This window comes from Haliotis rubra, unplaced genomic scaffold (assembly GCF_003918875.1).
Source record: "Haliotis rubra isolate DU_JTF1 unplaced genomic scaffold, ASM391887v1 Scf76, whole genome shotgun sequence".
Taxonomy (NCBI): domain Eukaryota; kingdom Metazoa; phylum Mollusca; class Gastropoda; order Lepetellida; family Haliotidae; genus Haliotis; species Haliotis rubra.
Window position 1 is genome coordinate 190,454 of NW_025767479.1, and position 20,871 is coordinate 211,324.

The window sequence follows — 20,871 nt, forward strand, 5'->3', positions numbered from 1 at the left end:
GTGGGACAACATGTACCAAACTCGTCAGACTGACTTACAGTGTGTACCCAGGTAGGGTCAGGTAACAGGGGTCGTGTACCCTAGTCAGGTAATAGGGGTCTTGTACTCAGCTAGGGGCAGTTAATAGGGGGTCTTGTACCCTGGTGCGGTCAGTAACAGGGGTCGTGTACCCAGGTAGGGTCAGGTAATAGGGGTCGTGTACCAGGTATGATAATGAAATTTGGGTCGTGTACCCAGGTAGGGTCAGGTAATAGGGGTTGTGTACCCAGGTAGGGTCAGGTAATAGGGGTTGTGTACCCAGGTAGGGTCAGGTAATAGGACTTGTGCACCAGCTAGGGTCAGGTAATAGGGGTTGTGTACCAGGTAAGGTCAGGTAATCGGGCTTGAGTACCAGGTAAGGTCAGGTAATAGGGCTTGTGTACCCAGGTAGGTTCAGGTAATAGGGCTTGTGTACCCAGGTAGGTTCAGGTAATATGGCTTGTGTACCCAGGTAGGTTCAGGTAATAGGGGTTGTGTACCAGGTAGGTTCAGGAAACACCTGTACTCAGGTGGAAACTGTACAGGTATATGAGTTTATTAATGCGGAGTAAGTGAGTCATGCTGCTCAGTACTTCAGTCACAGTGGCAGCCTTTGAATGTGGGAAGGAAGCTGCAAGTGGAGAGTTCATAGATGTGTCAGTGAACCAAGCAGGTGAACCAATCAGGTGAACCTCTACAGAGGGTGTTCCAATACAGTATGGGTATTCAATCAGGGATCTGAATCAGGATCAGCCAACTCAGCCAATGGATGCATCTCAACACAGCTCATACTAGATTTGTCAATGTTGGAAAAAGGTTTACAAAAACAGAAACAGTACATTTCCTACCCCCATTATTCACACAAATAAACACATACCGGTAAATGACCTTTCAATGGTACTGCGATGACCAACAAATGAGGAAAATGACTTTCCAGTAGTCAATTATATTTTGAACATTTATGTACAAGAGCAATATGACACCACATATTCTAATTTTCCAGCTTGTATGACAATTAACAACTAAAAAAAGTTAAAATTGAAAGAGTTGTCTCTAATTACATTCATCACTGAAGGCTGTAAGAATGACACACAGTACTGCTGCATGTCTCCTTCTCATGTAAATTTACACAACAGAATTTCTGTCACATGAGATGGCAATTTAACTCGTGATCAAGCCTCAACAAAATGGGTAGAAGGTCAATAAAAATAACTAAAATCTTTGAAAAAAAAAGTTTCTTAACTTTTGATAATCCATACAAATGTTAAATTGGCTTCTACTGTTCAGTATTGGCAATCTGCTCCATTAAGATTTGATCTATTCAACTGAGAGGGTCTTTTGGTCATCTGATATCAAAAGATCTATTTGAGATCTTTTGTTCTTACTTTCATGCATATATTTATGAATTTGATGCGATAAGCCAACATAAATGACTTTGGATGGAGTCATCTCAGCTGTTTTAAGCACATTATCTAAATCATATTCTGACATTTAGAGTCATCGTTTTAAGCATCTGTACTGTTTTCATTACCATGTTAATTGAGGAAAAGTTGAGACGCTCAACAGAAATGCACTTTCAAACATGATCATGTAGTTACATGAATCTTAGAACTGATATTCAGGTAACATATCAGTCCCAAACACCAAGTTATGAAATGATTAGTGTTAAAACACCCTGTAGGAGCAGTGGTCTAGCCTAGTGGTTAAAGAGTCACTCGTTACACCGAAGACCTGGGTTCGATTCCCCACATGGGTACAATATGTGAAGCCCATTTCTGGTGTCCCCCGCACCGTGATATTGCTGAAATATTGCTAAAAGCGGCAAAAAACTAAACTCACTCACTAAACCACCCTGTAAGGGTATGCCTCAATGCCTGACCACCCTGTTCATATGCATGTTGATGTCTTCACGTGTATATTCACAGTTCTAAATTCATCTTTCACCATGCAACCATCTCAGCATACCCTGCCATACCTTCATGCCTGAGAGTAAGCAATCATATATTCATCCCATATATAAAGAGCAGCAGCATTTACAGACTCAGAGGAAACTGAGTACAACAGAACAACAACATTTGAATATTTTAAACTTTTTCATGAATTCATAAATTTTAAAAGGCATATTTCTTTATCAATACTAATTTCTTAATTACATAGGGTATTGTTATTTTGGTAAATGTAAGGACTTGTGAACAAAAAAATCATTGTGAAGTCTTGAAGACTGTGTCCACTTGTTCCAAACAGTGAAAGAAACTAGCATGGTACAACTACTTCTCAGAGTGACATTATTCCCCCCACAGATCTGTCAAGAGCATAGAAACAACTCACATTCTGTTTCACCGACGCCGAAGGTATTAAAATATAATGATTGGTAAATCACTTCTTGTCAACTCTTTTCGACCCACAATTCCACACAAATTCATTGGGTTACTAAGTAATAATATGAGTCCTGTCTTTCTTTTCCCCGATTACAGAATTGCATGTACATTGTGGCCCACGATTTCAAGAGATGGACATCGTCTGATTTTTAACAAAAAGTAAGAAAAATTACCAAAACGAAAAAATTATTTTGTTATTCCTTGCTTTCAAGGTCCTCTTTCCTGGCATGTAAACATGGAACAAGTCAATAACATGTCCAGCCACTGAAATGAAATCAGAAGTTTGTTCACTGCTTGTCTGGCACCATTGTTTAAAAGTTTGTCCACCAATGGCAAGGAAATATGAAACAGTAAGACATCAACAAAAGAAGCACAGCTGCCATGACACTGTACGAAACACTGGTCACAAGTTCCTGGGCCAGTCAGACATTTCTTGTTAACAGAACACATAATTGGCAGCATTCATTACTTAGGGAAACCGTATTACAAGAAAAGAAGTTTTTGTGTCTATTACTGACTAAAATAACTAAGGATATGTTACATCAATCAGATTTGACAGTGAAATCTGTATAGACAGTCAAGAATGTTTGAGTAGTATTACACCATTTTTTTCCTCCATGTAAAATAATATATATTTGGCGTGCACAAGGTAAAGCTACTTATATATGTGTCAATCTTACAGACACAAAGTGATGACCTAAATACTACTCAGGCAAGCTTTTATCCATAGCTTACCTATACACTACTAAACAGACTCACCGCCAGCATATACACAACTGGCTGATATTAAAACATGGTAACACAAGTCTAAGGAGATATCACAATCCAGGCCACAAAGATTATATAGTATATAGTTTGTGTTTTTATTCGTAAGTTACAGTATGTGCATATCAAATATGAACAAATGAAAATAACCGCAGCAAGATGAAGCCATTTGGTTTTTTGACAGACTTTTCATGTCAACATTCCAATTGGCAGTAGACAGTTTTTACAAATGTTGTCATGGCAGGCCAGAGATGATTTATATCAAGAAAATGTCCAAAATGAAATCATAAAAACAAGTCAACTAAGAACCAACAAAAAGGCCCTCTAAAAACGCAGATGGGAAAGGTAATTCTTACAAAAAAACAGCATTATGTCACAAAAACATGTTGGCCTTTTTTCACAAAATCATATCTTTAAAACAAATTACTGCAGCCTAATTTTGAAGTCAGAATGATAACTTTATTGAATTTTTAACAAAATATTGCTGAATCTAGAATCAAGCAAAATAATTTATTGAAAAGCCTTTGTAACCTTAATATTTTTAATATGAAATCTTACCTTCACAAACATTGTCCCCATTTTTAATCTCAAAAACTGACTTGCTACTATTGCCGATCTTTCAATTTCTCAAGAAAACCATTATGGAGGGCTTGTCAAATTGTCTGGGACTAGAACATTCTAATCTATAAAACAGCAAAATTATAAAGCTTAAGGGTTTGTCACCATAATAATTGTGCAGCCCCTGATGGACTGAGAGTGAAAGGGGAGAGAAGAGACTGACGTATTTCATTAAGGCACACACTAAGGTGACAGGACGACCATTGAAGGGCTCGGCTGACAAACAGCTAATAACCCTGATGGAACAAGGACTCCCCACCAGAAAATCATATCACTGCCTTGACCATTCAAAGATACTTCGCTTAATCAACACATTGTATTAGGAATCTAGAATTTTTGCCATCTCTATTCAGCTTTTTCGACCCATTGGTGTCCTGGATGTACGAATGTCGCGCAAGTCAACTCTCCGGCCAGCTTAATTTTCTTTCTCATTTTCCAGAGAGCGTGAAATGTTGTCATGCCACTTCCTGCATTTTGTGGAGTAAAAAAGCCCCACACAATGCAGTTATTAATGTCACATAACAATGTTAATCTTCCATAGCCCATATTTATGCAAATGCAGCCTGGGAAATATTCGTTTATGCAGACTGCCATCCAATCAATAATAATCCCGCTTCAATATTCCCCCTCCCGATCACATTCACAAAATGAGCTTACTTGTTCCAAACCTAATGCAAAAGCCTTTGATTATACTCGGGTCCCCGGGGGTGAAAACTAGCCACACACCAACACCTAAACATTCCCTCCCCCTCTTCCCTGGCCCTACCCCTCCTGCCTCCACTGACACCCTCCCTACTGTTGGATGCTGAGAAATACCCAATCAGCAGACCAAGTCTACGCAATCAGGCCCTTACATGCTTGCGATGTCTGATTATGAAAACCTCGTCAAATCCAAATCACGCTGACAGCAAAAAAATCCATTTTAAGAATCTTCTTCATGGGTGAAAAAACCTATATTTTTGGGCAACACACAAGATTTTCTTTAATATTTCTAAAAGTTGACATTATTAAAAATGTTCAAAAAATATTTTATTCAACAGTCTTCACCCATTAACGAATCCATAGTCATGTGTGAATAATCTTCAGTGAGTTGGCACAAACTCTACACAAACTCATGTTCCGCATCATAATGATGAGGATTGTTTCAATCAGAACAATAATTCTTGACTGAAGTTTAGCAATGACCATGGAGAAAAAATACCATCATCTGCAACATGCCGACTACTTTGAGCCAGAGGCTAGAGCAAGCAGACTTTGACTTCTTCCTCTGTAAATGGCGGTCTGCGTTCGTGATCCGTCATTAGACCCGCGAAAAAAACTGATAGAACATGCAAATGTGGCTAAATTGTTTAGAGCAGGATTTTGCCATGGTAACCGACTAGTAGGATTTTGCAAAATTAATTATTAAACCAGCTGGTACTACGAGACATAATTATTTCACATTTATGCCAGTGAATGGTGAAATACAATAGGACTGACAGAGGAGGATGAGATGTAATAATACGCTACTTTCTATGCATATCAATGCAACATCACAAGAAGAAACACCCTGCTAATATAGTTCATCAATAACAGAAGAAACTGGAGCTCATCTGGAGCAGGGTATGGCTGGGAATGAAGGTGACAAAATGTCTACACTAGATGTCCTTCTACTCAAACTGTCAACATCACATATCACACACAAGATGTCCATCTCAAACACATCTACATAACACTGAAGACATCCATGTCGTACACAAGATGTCCTTTCGCTCAAACTGTCAGTGTCACATTTTACACACAAGATGTCAGTCGTACACATATCACACACAAGATGGTTCTCTCACACACACATCACACACAAGGTGTCCATCACACATATCACACACAAGATGTCCGTCTCACACATATCACACACATGTCCATCGCACACATCACACACAAGATGTCAATCTCACACAAATAACACACAAGGTGTCTGTTACACACACACACACATGATCCCCATCTCACACACTAGGTGTCCGTCTCACACATATCACACACATGATCTCCATCTCACACACTAGGTGTCCATCTCACACGTATCACACACTAGGTGTCCGTTGCACACATATCACACACAGGATGTCCGTCGCACACATATCACACATATGTCCGTCTCACAGTAGGTGTCCGTCTCACACATATCACACACATGATCTCCGTCTCATCAGATATCACACACTAGGTGTCCACACACACAAGATGTCAGTCCGTCACAAGATATCCGTCTCACATATCAAAACAAGTTGTCCGTCTCCGCACATATCACAAACAGATGTACATTGCACAGATATCACACACAGATATCACACATATCACACACAAGATGTCAGTCGCACACATTACACACACAAGATATCCGTCTCACACATATCAAAAACAAGTTGTCCGTCTCACACATATCACAAACAAGATGTACATTGCACAGATATCACACACAAGATGTCTGTCTCACACATATCACACACAAGGTGTCCGTGACACAAATATCACACACATGATGTCCATCTCACACGTATCACACACAAATGTCCATCTCACACATATATATGTCATTCTCACACAAGATGTCCGTCACACACATCACACACACACAAAATTTCTGATGTCCGGCCCCAAACATCACACACACACATCATCACACACATAATGTCCGTCCTCACACATATCACACACAAGATATCCACACACACATCATCACACATATCAGACAGATGTCCGTCTCACACAAAGATGTCCGTCTGTCACACACATCACACACAAGATGTCCATTCTCAAACATATCACAACAAGATGTATCACACACATCACACATAAGATGTCCCGTTCACACATATCACAAACAAGATGTCCGTCTCACAACATCACACACAAGATGTCTGTCCATATCACGCACAAGATGTTCATTGCACACATATCACAAACAAGATGTCCAGGTCTCACACATATCACACACAAGATGTCCGTCGCACACAAATCACACACAAGATGTCCATTTTCACACATATCACAAACAAGATGTCCGTCGCACACATATCACACACAAGATGTCCGCCGCACACACATCACACACAAGATATCCTTCGCACACATATCACAAACAAGATGTCCATCACACACATCACACGCAAGATGTCTGTCGTACACATATCACAAACAAGATGTCCATCACACACATCACACGCAAGATGTCTGTCGCACAAATATCACACACAAGATGTCTGTCGTACACATATCACAAACAAGATGTCCATCACACACATCACACGCAAGATGTCTGTCGTACACATATCACAAACAAGATGTCCATCACACACATCACACGCAAGATGTCACACGTACACATATCACAAACAAGATGTCCATCACACACACATCACCGCCAAGATGTCTGTCGCACAAATATCACACACAAGATGTCTAGTCGACACATATCACAAAAGATGTCCATCACACATATCAGTTACGCAGATGTCTATCACGCATATCACAAACAAGATGTCCATCACACACATCACACGCAAGACGTCTGTCACACAAATATCACACACAAGATGTCCGTAGCAGAAATTTAACTCATAAGATGTCAATGTTATCAGTGCCACACAGCTCACACAAGCTGTCAATGTCTCATATTACAAACAAGTTGTCAATGTTACACATATCACACAAGTTTGAATTTAAAAGTCACACACAAGCTGTCAATGTCAAACATCTTGCACAAGTTGTCCATGCCAAAACAAGTTGTCAATGTCACACAACTCACACAAGTTGTACATGCCAAACATAAGCCGTCAATGTCAGATAACTCACACAAGTTGTCCATACCAAACACAAGTTGTCAATGCCAAATAACTCGTCAATGTCACACATACTCACACAAGTTGTCAATGCCAAACATAAAGCCGTCAATGTCACACAACTCACACAAGTTGTCCATGCCAAAAACAAGTTGTCAATGCTCACATAAGTCGTCAATGTCACACAACTCACACAAGTTGTCAACGGAATAACACAAGTTGTCAATGCCACACAACACACACTAATTGTCAATGTCACATATTACACACAAGATGTACGTCACACAAGAAGTAGCATGATATGCCTTCACACACACACACACACACACACACACACCTCCTCCACACATAAGATGTCCAAATGACACTTATCATACACAAGATGTCATCCGTATTGCAACAGAAATAAACATACAGTAAATTTAAGCATCAAATCTAAAAACATAATTGGCACCATGTTTCGTTATGCTCAATTTCTATCCCTACATTCCACATTCAAGTTGTGATTTGACTTAAATCTCAATGATCACATGGCTTCAATGGGCCATATTCTTAATCCATCCCTACATGAGCCATGAGCCTGTACTGTGCTGATTTGTGTTGAGACATTCCACAGAAGTAATGGAGTGTCAATAATCACATCTCCATGACAGTCACATGTTGCTACTGACAACAAAACTCTTGAGTGTCTCTCCTGGAACACCCAACAAGTATTACCATGATGGCACCTGTCTGTTATGAATATACACAGAAAGTGTGACAACCCATCTCTCTATAAGGGTGAATCCTGTGTGGGAACCCAACCACACTCCTCCTGTGTGGGGTTTATCCTTGTAACATGTAGTGTTGGGGGTTTTAACCTCCCCCTATGTGAAGGTGTTAGGGGTTTTACACTCCCCCTATGTGAAGGTGTTGGCTGACTGACTGACTGAATTTGGTTTTACGCCGCTTTTAGCAATATTCCAGCAACATCACGGCGGGGGACACCAGAAATGGGTTTCACAAATTGTACCCATGTGGGGATTGAACCCGGGTCTTCGGCGTGACGAGACAACGCTTTAACCACTGGGCTACCCCACCGCCCCATGTGAAGGTGTTGGGGGTTATGATTGTCTCATATACTGTTGTGGGGTTTATCCTTCCTATGTGAGGGTGTTGGGTTTTATCCTCTCCTTCGGTCGAGATGGTAAATATACATTTAATTTATTTGGAAATTTATTGCCCTCACTTAATGGTCACAATACCTGCCAAATGACACTGCATCACAATGACTGAGGAAGCGAGAACACAGTACTTGCTTGATGGTACTGCAGTACAGTGTCTGTTTGATGGTACTGCAGTACAGTGTCTGTTTGATGGTACTGCAGTACAGTGTCTGTTTGATGGTACTGCAGTACAGTGTCTGTTTGATGGTACTGCAGTACAGAGTCTGTTTGATGGTACTCCAGTCTGTTTGATGGTACAGAGTCTGTTTGATGGTACTGCAGTACAGAGTCTGTTTGATGGTACTGCAGTACAGAGTCTGTTTGATGGTACTGCAGTACAGAGTCTGTGTGATGGTACTGCAGTACAGAGTCTGTGTGATGGTACTGCAGTACAGTGTCTGTTTGATGGTACTGCAGTACAGTGTCTGTGTGATGGTACTGCAGTACAGAGTCTGTGTGATGGTACTGCAGTACAGTACAGTAAAGAGTCTGTGTGTGATGGTACTGCAGTACAGTGTCTGTTTGATGGTACTGCAGCACAGAGTCTGTTTGATGGTACTGCCAGTGATGGTACCACAGTACAGAGTCTGTGTGATGGTACTGCAGTACAGTGTCTGTTTGATGGTACTGCAGTACAGTGTCTGTTTGATGGTACTGCAGTACAGTGTCTGTTTGATGGTACTGCAGTACAGTGTCTGTTTGATGGTACTGCAGTACAGAGTCTGTGTGATGGTACTGCAGTACAGTGTCTGTTTGATGGTACTGCAGTAGTACAGATGGTACTGCAGTACAGTGTTGATGGTACTGCAGTACAGAGTCTGTTTGATGGTACTGCAGTACAGTGTCTGTTTGATGGTACTGCAGTACAGTGTCTGTTTGATGGTACTGCAGTACAGTGTCTGTTTGATGGTACTGCAGTACAGTGTCTGTTTGATGGTACTGCAGTACAGTGTCTGTTTGATGGTACTGCAGTACAGTTTGATCTGTTTGATGGTACCGCAGTACAGTGTCTGTTTGATGGTACTGCAGTACAGCAGTCTGTCTTGATGGTACTGCAGTACAGTGTCTGTTTGATGGTACTGCAGTACAAGTCTGTGTGATGGTACTGCAGTACAGTGTCTGTGTGACAGTGTCTGTTTGATGGTACTGCAGTACAGTGTCTCGTTTGATTGTGCAGTACTGTCTGCTCTTGATGGTGCAGTACAGTGTCTGTTTGATGGTACTGCAGTCCAGTGTCTGTTTGATGGTACTGCAGTCCAGTGTCTGTTTGATGATACTGCAGTCCAGTATCTGTTTGATGGTACCGTAGAACAATACTTGCTTGACAGTACTGCAGTCTGCTTGATGGTACTGTAGTAATGCCAGTGTCTCTCCTTGATGGTCAACTGTAGCACAATACCTGTTTGATGATACTGTAGCACAATACCTGTTTGATGGTACTGTAGCACAATACCTGCTTGATGGTACTGTAGCACAATACCTGCTTGATGTACTGTAGCACAATACCTGTTTGATGGTACTGTAGCACAATACCTGTTTGATGATACTGTAGCACAATACCTGTTTGATGATACTGTAGCACAATACCTGCTTGATGATACTGACTGACTGACTGAGTTTGGTTTGAAGCACAATACCTGCCTTGATCCGCTGTGAGTTCTGAAGCACAATACCTCCTTGATGGTACTGTAGCACAATACCTGTTTGATGATACTGTAGCACAATACCTGCTTGATGATACTGTAGCACAATACCTGCTTGATGGTACTGTAGCACAATACCTGCTTGATGATACTGTAGCACAATACCTGCTTGATGGTACTGTAGCACAATACCTGTTTGATGATACTGTAGCACAATAGCACAATGATACCTGACTTGATGGATACTGTAGCACAATACCGGGGACTTGATGGTACTGTAGCACAATACCTCCTTGATGGTACTGTAGCACAATACCTCCTTGATGGTACTGTAGCACAATACCTGCTTGATGATACTGTAGCACAATACCTGCTTGATGGTACTGTAGCACAATACCTTGATGATACTGTAGCACAATACCTGTTTGATGGTACTGTAGCACAATACCTGCTTGATGGTACTGTAGCACAATACCTGCTTGATGGTACTGTAGCACAATACCTGCTTGATGGTACTGTAGCACAATACCTGCTTGATGGTACTGTAGCACAATACCTGCTTGATGAAACTGTAGCACAATACCTGCTTGATGGTACTGTAGCACAATACCTGCTTGATGGTACTGTAGCACAATACCTGCTTGATGGTACTGTAGCACAATACCTGCTTGATGATACTGTAGCACAATACCTGCTTGATGGTACTGTAGCACAATACCTGCTTGATGGTACTGTAGCACAATACCTGCTTGATGGTACTGTAGCACAATACCTGCTTGATGATACTGTAGCACAATACCTGTTTGATGGTGTTAGTGAGCATATAATTTTGGTGCTACTACATCAAGATCATAAAGGCCATGAAGCAGGTATTGTACAGTAGAAGCATCAAGCAAGCACTGTTCCGCGGTACCATATAGCAAGTACTGTAGTTCAGTACCATCTACCAGGTATTGTACAACAGTACCATCAAGAAAGTATTAGTCCTCAATACCATCTAGCAGATATTATTCTTCAGTACCTTCTAGCAGTTTATTATTCCTCACTACCATCTAGCAGATATTATTCTTCAGTACCATCTAGCAGGTATTGTCCTTCAGTACAAGCTAGCCGTTATTATTCCTCACTACAATCTAGCAGGTATTATTCTTCAGTACCATCTAGCAGGTATTATTCTTCAGTACCATCTAGCAGGTATTATTCTTCAGTCCCATCTAACAGGTATTGTTCTTCAGTACCATCTACAGAAGGTATTGTACAACAGCACCATCAAGAAAGTATTAGTCCTCAATACCATCTAACAGGTAGTATTCTTCAGTACCATCTAGCAGTTATTATTCCTCACTACCATCTAGCAGGTATTATTCTTCAGTACCATCTAGCAGGTATTATTCTTCAGTACCATCTAGCAGTTATTATTCCTCACTACCATCTAGCAGGTATCTGGCGGGTAGTATTCTTCAGTACCATCTAGCAGGTATTATTCTTCAGTACCATCTAGCAGGTATTATTCTTCAGTACCATCTAGCAGGTTATTATTCCTCACTACCATCTAGCAGGTATTATTCTTCAGTACCATCTAGCAGGTATTATTCTTCAGTACCATCTAGCAGGTATTATTCCTCACTACCATCTAGCAGGTAGTATTCCTCACTACCATCTAGCAGGTATTATTCTTCAGTACCATTTAGCAGGTGTATTATTCTTCAGTACCATCTAGCAGGTGTTATTCTTCAGTACTCACTACCATCTAGCAGGTATTATTCTTCAGTACCATCTAGCAGGTGTTATTCTTCAGTACCATCTAGCAGGTATTATTCCTCACTACCATCTAGCAGGTATTATTCCTCACTACCATCTAGCAGGTATTATTCTTCAGTACCATCTAGCAGGGTTATTCTTTATTCATTATTCTTCAGTACCATCTAGCAGGTATTATTCCTCACTACCACCACCTAGCAGGTATTATTCTTCAGTACCATCTAGCATTCTTCAGTACCATCTAGCAGTCACTACCATCTAGTTATTCTTCAGTACCATCAAGAAAGAATTAGTCCTCAATACCATCTAGCAGGTATTATTCCTCACTACCATCTAGCAGGTATTATTCTTCAGTACCATCTAGCAGGTATTGTTCTTCAGTACCATCAAGAAAGAATTAGTCCTCAATACCATCTAGCAGGTAGTATTCTTCAGTACCATCTAGCAGGTATTGTTCTTCAGTACCATCTAGCAGGTATTGTACAACAGCACCATCAAGAAAGTATTAGTCCTCAATACCATCTAGCAGGTAGTATTCTTCAGTACCATCTAGCAGTTATTATTCCTCACTACCATCTAGGAGGTATTATTCTTCAGTACCATCTAGCAGGTATTGTTCTTCAGTACCATCAAGAAAGAATTAGTCCTCAATACCATCTAGCAGGTATTATTCTTCAGTACCATCTAGCAGGTATTGTTCTATCAGTACCATCTAGCAGGTAGTATTCTTCAGTACCATCTAGCAGGTATTATTCCTCACTACCATCTAGCAGGTATTGTACAACAGCACCATCAAGACAGTATTAGTCCTCAATACCATCTAGCAGGTATTATTCTTCAATACCATCTAGCAGGTATTATTCTTCAGTACCATCTAGCAGGTATTGTACAACAGCACCATCAAGAAAGTATTAGTCATCAATACCATCTAGCAGGTATTATTCTTCAGTACCATCTAGTTGTCATACAGTGTCAATTGTAAGGTTTTGTGAGTGAGTGAGTTTTCACAATATTCCAGCAATAACACAGTAGGCGACACCAGAAATGGGCTTCATGCCTTACACCCAAGTGAGGCTACTCCAGCCTGTGATAATTAACACCATCAAGCAAATGCCTTATTTGTGTTTATGTTTTATCTTGCATGATAAACTGAAGATTTCCTCATGTTTTCCTCATTAGATTTAGTACTGTTTTGACCAATACATTATCAAACAAAAGTACTGACAGGCCAAATTCATTCAAACTGCAACCTACATAAGATCATCATATTCAGGCTCATATTAGTACTGCAACAAACTCTGTGGATACTTCACAAAAGAAGAAAAAACTCCAAGTAAATAAAGCTAAACATGTTTTCTTATGTGTTGGACAAAACATGCATTATTCTCAGACACAAACAACAAAATCTTCTCGAGTCAGTTCTTTACACAGGTAATATGCATGAACAAAAGCTCTCAATATACCATCTACAAGATTTACTTCTATATATTTCACAAGTGATAAAGTAGAGTGAAAAAATCCCAACACTATTTGCTAAAATAAAATCCTTTTTTTCACTTCTAAACACCTGAAATTAAAAATAATTCATATTGTTGCATAGATTTTACAGCCATCAAAATACCAGAATTACTTATATTTTAATAAATCAGATACAACTATTTTCTAAATGATTCTTATTACACAAGTATGCAAACAAATCACATAAAAGTGTCGATACATTTACTTCCCTTGTAAGTAAAGAGTTCTTACAGCATTGAACCATTACGGTCTAATCCTCACATTTCTATTTGTCCGCAATAAACATGCAATACTCTCCACACGCGCTCCACGTGCGGAGAACACACAGTGTGTATTACACGCATAAAGCACACAGCAAAACGATCCCGTGAAACACATTGACCGCGCGTGTGAGCCAAATCTCTGTGCAATACACGGTAGCCGCACGGAATTCCCTCGAGTATATCCCTCGTAACATTATCGGCCTATGATGAAAGCGGGGTCAGCCGAGGTCCCATTTCTCTGTCCGGTCGCGTAAAATCAGAAACCCCGACCCCCCGCGACCTCCCCTTCGCTGCCGTGTCATAGCTTTACACCTAACATGCACATGTATTCATAAGCAATCAGCATGCGATGTAAGCGTGTGAAACACTTTCGCGCGTTTTTGAACATTATTCAATCACTATAACTGGTTCCAATGACTGAACGATCGCATGCCATTAACCCGTCGTGTGGGATGGGTTTTACACGGACCACCAACAAAATAAAATAGACCTTCCGAAATGTCTAAACAAGCAGACGATATATGACAATACAGTTCAATCACGTTATTGTAATAGAGAGTTAAAAAAATATACCTTGATGCCGACACCGGTGAATAAACACGAAATGGAAAGTAGAGGTATTAAACCGTTGCGGTTTTAACACTCCGACCAATGCTTATCGCACGGCAAGCAACACTATTGCATAACAAAGATGTGACTGCCTCAGACATCGACAAGAAATATTGACTAGCCGAATACGCAATCCGATTGTTATTGATATCGCAGCAAATTGCAATACAAACTCGATTAAAAACATGCTATCAACCCTTCAATGCAAGACAGAAAGAAAAGAAGAATATGACAAGACCTACGGTGAAAGCCAGGCCGCGCTGTGTGATCTGCTAGTTGTGGATCATGGCGACTTACAGACTAATTACAGCCAGTAATTAGAAAGCGTGCTGTTAGCTATGGAGTGGAGCAAGCTAGGTCTAGGTCAAACTTGCCTCAAAATCCGTCACGTTGTTAATTTCTTCAGGTTGAAGTTTGCCGCTTCGAGCCCCCTGGATCGCTAGGAGGTCAGGTTTGCCGGTATTCGCACCTCTCTGTCTCGACAGCTCGAGCGTCTCTGGCGACTTGCAAGCATTCAAAACGGCAGCTAAAAATAACAGTAAATGAAAAGTGGATATTTTATTGCGCTAATTAATTATTCAAAAATTAATTGGAATGAGTTGCGCATGCTTCAATTAACCAGACTCAACCGGAAGCGGAATTGTGGGATAGAAAATGGCAGCCGTCTAGCAGGTGCCCGGTGAGTGAGGAAAAATGAGAAAAAGTAGCAAATAAACGTATTTGAATTCCAAATCATTGGCGCATATACATCCGAACAAGTACACTTTACATACCTGACACATACAGCAATTAATTAAACATTTATCTCAAGCGCAATCACCAAATCTATTCACGACTCCTCGCATGGCAAACACGAATGTTGACAAAACTCATGCAGACGACGTGTTTCTCAAAGGGTGTTATTCAGCATCACACGCTGTTCAATGTGAACTAAAATGACAGGTGACCAAGATAATATGTAAGTAGGTCATTCAGAACATTTTCCGATCTATTGTGGAAAATGACACAGAAAATAATTCATTGTCGAGTGATTATGACAACGTGTGGTGTTCATGCAACACGAGACGAGCCTGCTTAATTAATGAGATTGAAGATAGTTCATCTATTATTGCATTCGTCAAGCACCCAATACAGTAGTGCAGTATACAGATATATAGTTCATTTATTGTTGATTGTGAACAATCATATCCCATTGAACCTCATCTTGTAATGAACACTGTCATATATAGGTCAAGGAAATGAATCCAGTAATTTCACATTTTGCGTGACACTTTTTATTACATATGGTTCACTTATCCATTGCGATGTATTCGGATACATTGATGAGAACAAACTAACATATTTCATAAGTAATTTCTTAAATAACCAGTGATGAAAACAGGCATGTAATGTTATGATAGAGTGAATAGCACATTCACAGAAATGATCACATGGACATTATGAAATCAAATTCACATTTCTGCATTCAAATATTTCAGGAAAATATAAATAGCATGAATCTCATTTTAGGAGAATGAAATGCTCAGAATTTAATTGTCATCTATCTAGACATATGCACTTGTAAGAAAATTCAGATGTTTCCGAAGTACAACAGAAGTGTTTTCTAAGGAAATGTTTTTTAAGAAATACCCAGCTTCAGAAACCATGACTATCCAATTTCAGTCATATATGCAAACACAAGAAAGTGCAATGTACAGCATCTGAATAAATGTGTGTGTATTACAAAAATACATTGTCATTTATGATCTTCTGGAAGGAAACAGAAATGTTGAAAAAATGGTTTGTTATATTACCTCATCAAAAATTCCAGCACCTGTTGATGTGAATGGTATCAAAAGCAATCAGGTTTAATCTAAATCACATGAATGCATTGGTCGAAAGGTTGTTATTGTCAGTCATGATGTTTGATTTTTGCAGAAAAATAGTGTCTTATGAGGCAGGTGGGACTGCAAAAGTGCTCACAGACGATATACATACAGAAACCTTTGTAATGGTGCACTGGTCCTCTTCACCATCACCTGTTAATCACTGACTATTCCATGTTTTGATGGCTCCTCTTGCCCATCACCTGATCATCACTAACTTTTCCATGTTGACATTGTTCCACTCGCCCATCACCTGGTTATCACTGACTGTTCCATGTTGAAATAATTCCTCTTGCCCATCACTTGGTTTTCACTGACTATTCCATGCTGACATCGTTCCACCTACCTTTCACGTGTTCATCACTAACTTTTCCATTTTAACATCATTCCTTTTTCCCCATCACCTGGTTATCATTGACTGTTCCATGTTGAAATAATTCCTCTTGCCCATCACTTGGTTTTCCCTGACTATTCCATGCCGAAATAGTTCCACCTGCCTTTCACCTATGCATCACTAACTATTCAATGTTTTCATCGTTCCACTCACCAATCACCTGGTAATAACTAACTATTTCATGTTGACATCGTTCCTCTTCCCCATCACCTGGTAATAACTAACTATTTCATGTTGACATCGTTCCTCTTCCCCATCACCTGGTAATAACTAACTATTCCATGTTGACATTGTTCCTCTTCCCCATCACCTGGTAATAACTAACTATTCCATGTTGACATCATTCCTCTTCCCCATCACCTGGTAATCACTGACTATTCCATGCTGATATCGTTCCTCTTGCCCATCACTTGATTTTCACTGACCCTTCCATGCTGACATCGTTCCACCTGCCTTTCACCTTTTCATACTAACCTTTCCATGTTGACATTGCAATGCATAAGTCATTTTTGCAATAAGTTCAAGAAAATCAGGGCAATAGCCATCGCTAATATCTGGAATCTGCATATTGAAATTGCTTCAGTATGTATTGATACCCGTACAGTGTGTATTGACACCCAGCCATTATGTATTGATACCCATACAGTGTGTATTGATACCCAGCCATTATTTATTGATACCCAACCATTATGTATTGATACCCATCATTATGAATTCATGACGAGTCTACCCGGGAAGGTCCGGGTTAGAATATTAATCTTCAGTAACCCATGCTTGTCGTAAGAGGCGACTAACGGGATCGGGTGGTCAGGCTTGTTGACTTGGTTGACACATGTCATCGGTTCCCAATTGCACAGATTGATGCTCATGCTGTCGATCACTGGATTGTCTGGTACAGACTCGATTATTTACAGACCGCCGCCATATAGCTGGAATATTGCTGAGTGCGGCGTAAAACTAAACTCACTCACTCACTCATACCCAGTCAGTATGTATTAACACCCAACAATTGTGTATTGACACACAGTCATTATGTATTGATACCAGTACAGTGTATTGATGCCAGTACAGTGTATTGATGCCAGTACAGTGTATTGATGCCAGTACAGTGTATTGATGCCAGTACAGTGTATTGATGCCAGTACAGTGTATTGATACCAGTACAGTGTATTGATGCCAGTACAGTGTATTGATACCAGTACAGTGTATTGATACCAGTACAGTGTGTATTGATACCCAGTACAGTGTGTATTGATACCCAGTCAGTATGTATTGATACAAGTACAGTGTATTGATACCCAGTCAGTATGTATTGATACCAGTACAGTGTGTATTGATACCCAGTCAGTATGTATTGATACCAGTACAGTGTGTATTGATACCCAGTCAGTATGAATTCATACCAGTACAGTGTATTGATACCCAGTCAGTATGTATTGATACCCAGTCAGTATGTATTGATACCAGTAGTGTGTATTGAAACCCAGTCACTATGTCTTGATACCAGTACAGTGTGTATTGATACCAGTACAGTGTGTATTGATACCCACTCAGTATGTATTGATACCCACTCAGTATGTATTGATACCCACTCAGTATGTATTGATACCCACTCAGTATGTATTGATACCCACTCAGTATGTATTGATACCAGTACAGTGTATTGACACCCAGTCAGTATGTATTGATACCAGTACAGTGTATTGATACCAGTACAGTGTGTATTGATACCCACTCAGTATGTATTGATACCAGTAGTTTGTATTGATACCAGTACAGTTTGTATTAATACCCAGTCATTATGTATTGATACCAGTACAGTGTGTATTGATACCCAGTCAGTATGAATTCATACCAGTACAGTGTATTGATACCCAGTCAGTATGTATTGATACCAGTACAGTGTATTGATACCAGTAGTGTGTATTGATACCCAGTCAGTATATCTTGATACCAGTACAGTGTATTGATACTAGTACAGTGTGTATTGATACCCAGTCTGTATGTATTGATACCAGTACAGTGTATTGATACCAGTAGTGTGTATTGATACCCACTCAGTATGTCTTGATACCAGTACAGTGTGTATTGATACCAGTACAGTGTGTATTGATACCAGTACAGTGTGTATTGATACCCAGTCAGTATGTATTGATACCCGCTCAGTATGTATTGATACCCACTCAGTATGTATTGATACCCAGTCGGTATGTATTGATACCCACTCAGTATGTATTGATACCCACTCAGTATGTATTGATACCCACTCAGTATGTATTGATACCCACTAAGTATGTATTGATACCCACTAAGTATGTATTGATACCCATAGTTTGTATTGATACTCAGTCATTATTCATTGACACCCAGCCATTATGTTTTGATTCCAAGACGGTGTGTATCGACACCCAGTCAATATGTATTAATACCAGTACAGTTTGTATTAATACCCAGTCAGTATGTATTGATACCAGTACAGTTTGTATTGATACCCAGTCAGTATGTATTGATACCCATTCAGTTAGCATTGATACCCAGTCATTATTCATTGAAACACAGGCAGTATGCATTGACACCCAGCATTGATTTCCAGACAGTGTATATTGACAGACAGTGTATATTGACAGTCAGTGTGTCTTGATCCCCAGACAGTAAGTATTGATTCCTGGACAGTATGTATTGACACCAAGACAGCGTGTATTGACACCCTAACAGTGTGTCATGATTTCCAGACAGTGTATATTGACAGTCAGTGGGTATTGATTCCCAGACGGTAAGTATTGATTCCCAGACAGTAAGTACTGATTTCCAGACAGTGTGTATTGACATTCAAACAGTGTGTATTGACAGTCCATGTGTATTGATTCCCTAACAGTGTATATTGATTCTGAGACAGTTTGTCTTCAGACAGTGTATTAATTCCCAGACAGTGTATTAATTCCCAGACAGTGTGTATTAATTCCGAGACAGTGTATTGATTTCCAGTGTGTATTGGTTCCGAGACAGTGTCTTGATTCCGAGACAGTGTGTATTGACAGTGTGTTTTGGTTCCGACACAGTGTGACTTGATTCCCAGACATTGTGTATTGACAGTGTCTTGATTCCCAGACATTGTGTATTGACAGTGTGTATTGATTCCCAGACAGTGTTTATTTATTCCCAGATACTGTGTCTTGATTCCCAGACAGTGTGTATTGAGAGTGTGTTTTGGTTCCGACACAGTGTGTCTTGATTTCCAGACATTGTTTATTGACAGTGTGTCTTGATTCTCAGATATTGTGTATTGACAGTGTGTATTGATTCACAGACAGTGTGTATTGCTTCCCAGACAGTATGTATGGACATTGAAATGGTGTGTATTGATTCCAAGACAGTGTGTATTGACAGCGTGTTTTGGTTCCGACACAGTGTTACTTGATTCCCAGACATTGTGTATTGACAGTGTCTTGATTCCCAGACATTGTGTATTGACAGTGTGTATTTATTCCCAGACACTGTGTCTTGATTCCCAGACAGTGTGTATTGACAGTGTTTTTTTGTTCCAACACAGTGTTACTCGATTCCCAGACATTGTGTATTGACAGTGTGTCTTGATTCTCAGACATTGTGTATTGACAGTGTGTATTGCTTTCCAGACAGTATGTATGGACATTGAAATGGTGTGTATTGATTCCCAGACAATGTGTATTGACAGTCAGTGTGTATTTATTCTTCTCAGACAGTGTGTATTGATTCCCAGCCAGACAGTGTGTTGTGATACACAGACTGTTTGTATTGGTACCACATTGTATGTGTTGACACTCAGTTTGTATTGATACCGAGACAGTATGTATTGATACTGAGACAGTATGTATTGATAACCACACAGCATGTATTGACACTTGGTATCAATACACACTGAGTGTCAATGCATACCATCTGATATCAATACAAACAGTTTGGATATCAATTGTTTGGTCGCATTCTATCAGTCTGGCTATCGATAAACGATGTCTGAATATCAATAAACA

At 39.9% G+C, this 20,871-nt stretch overlaps 1 protein-coding gene across 3 annotated transcripts in view; it reads left to right on the plus strand.

Annotated features, from left to right (window-relative positions):
- The first annotated feature begins 14,850 nt into the window (after positions 1-14,850).
- Positions 14,851-20,871, plus strand: part of LOC124260353 — a 123,735-nt gene continuing 117,714 nt past the window's right edge. For all 3 annotated transcript variants that reach the window (XM_046694641.1, XM_046694642.1, XM_046694643.1), the window contains exon 1: positions 14,851-15,281. The gene's annotated coding sequence lies outside the window, so the exon portion shown is untranslated. The remainder of the gene's footprint in view (positions 15,282-20,871) is intronic.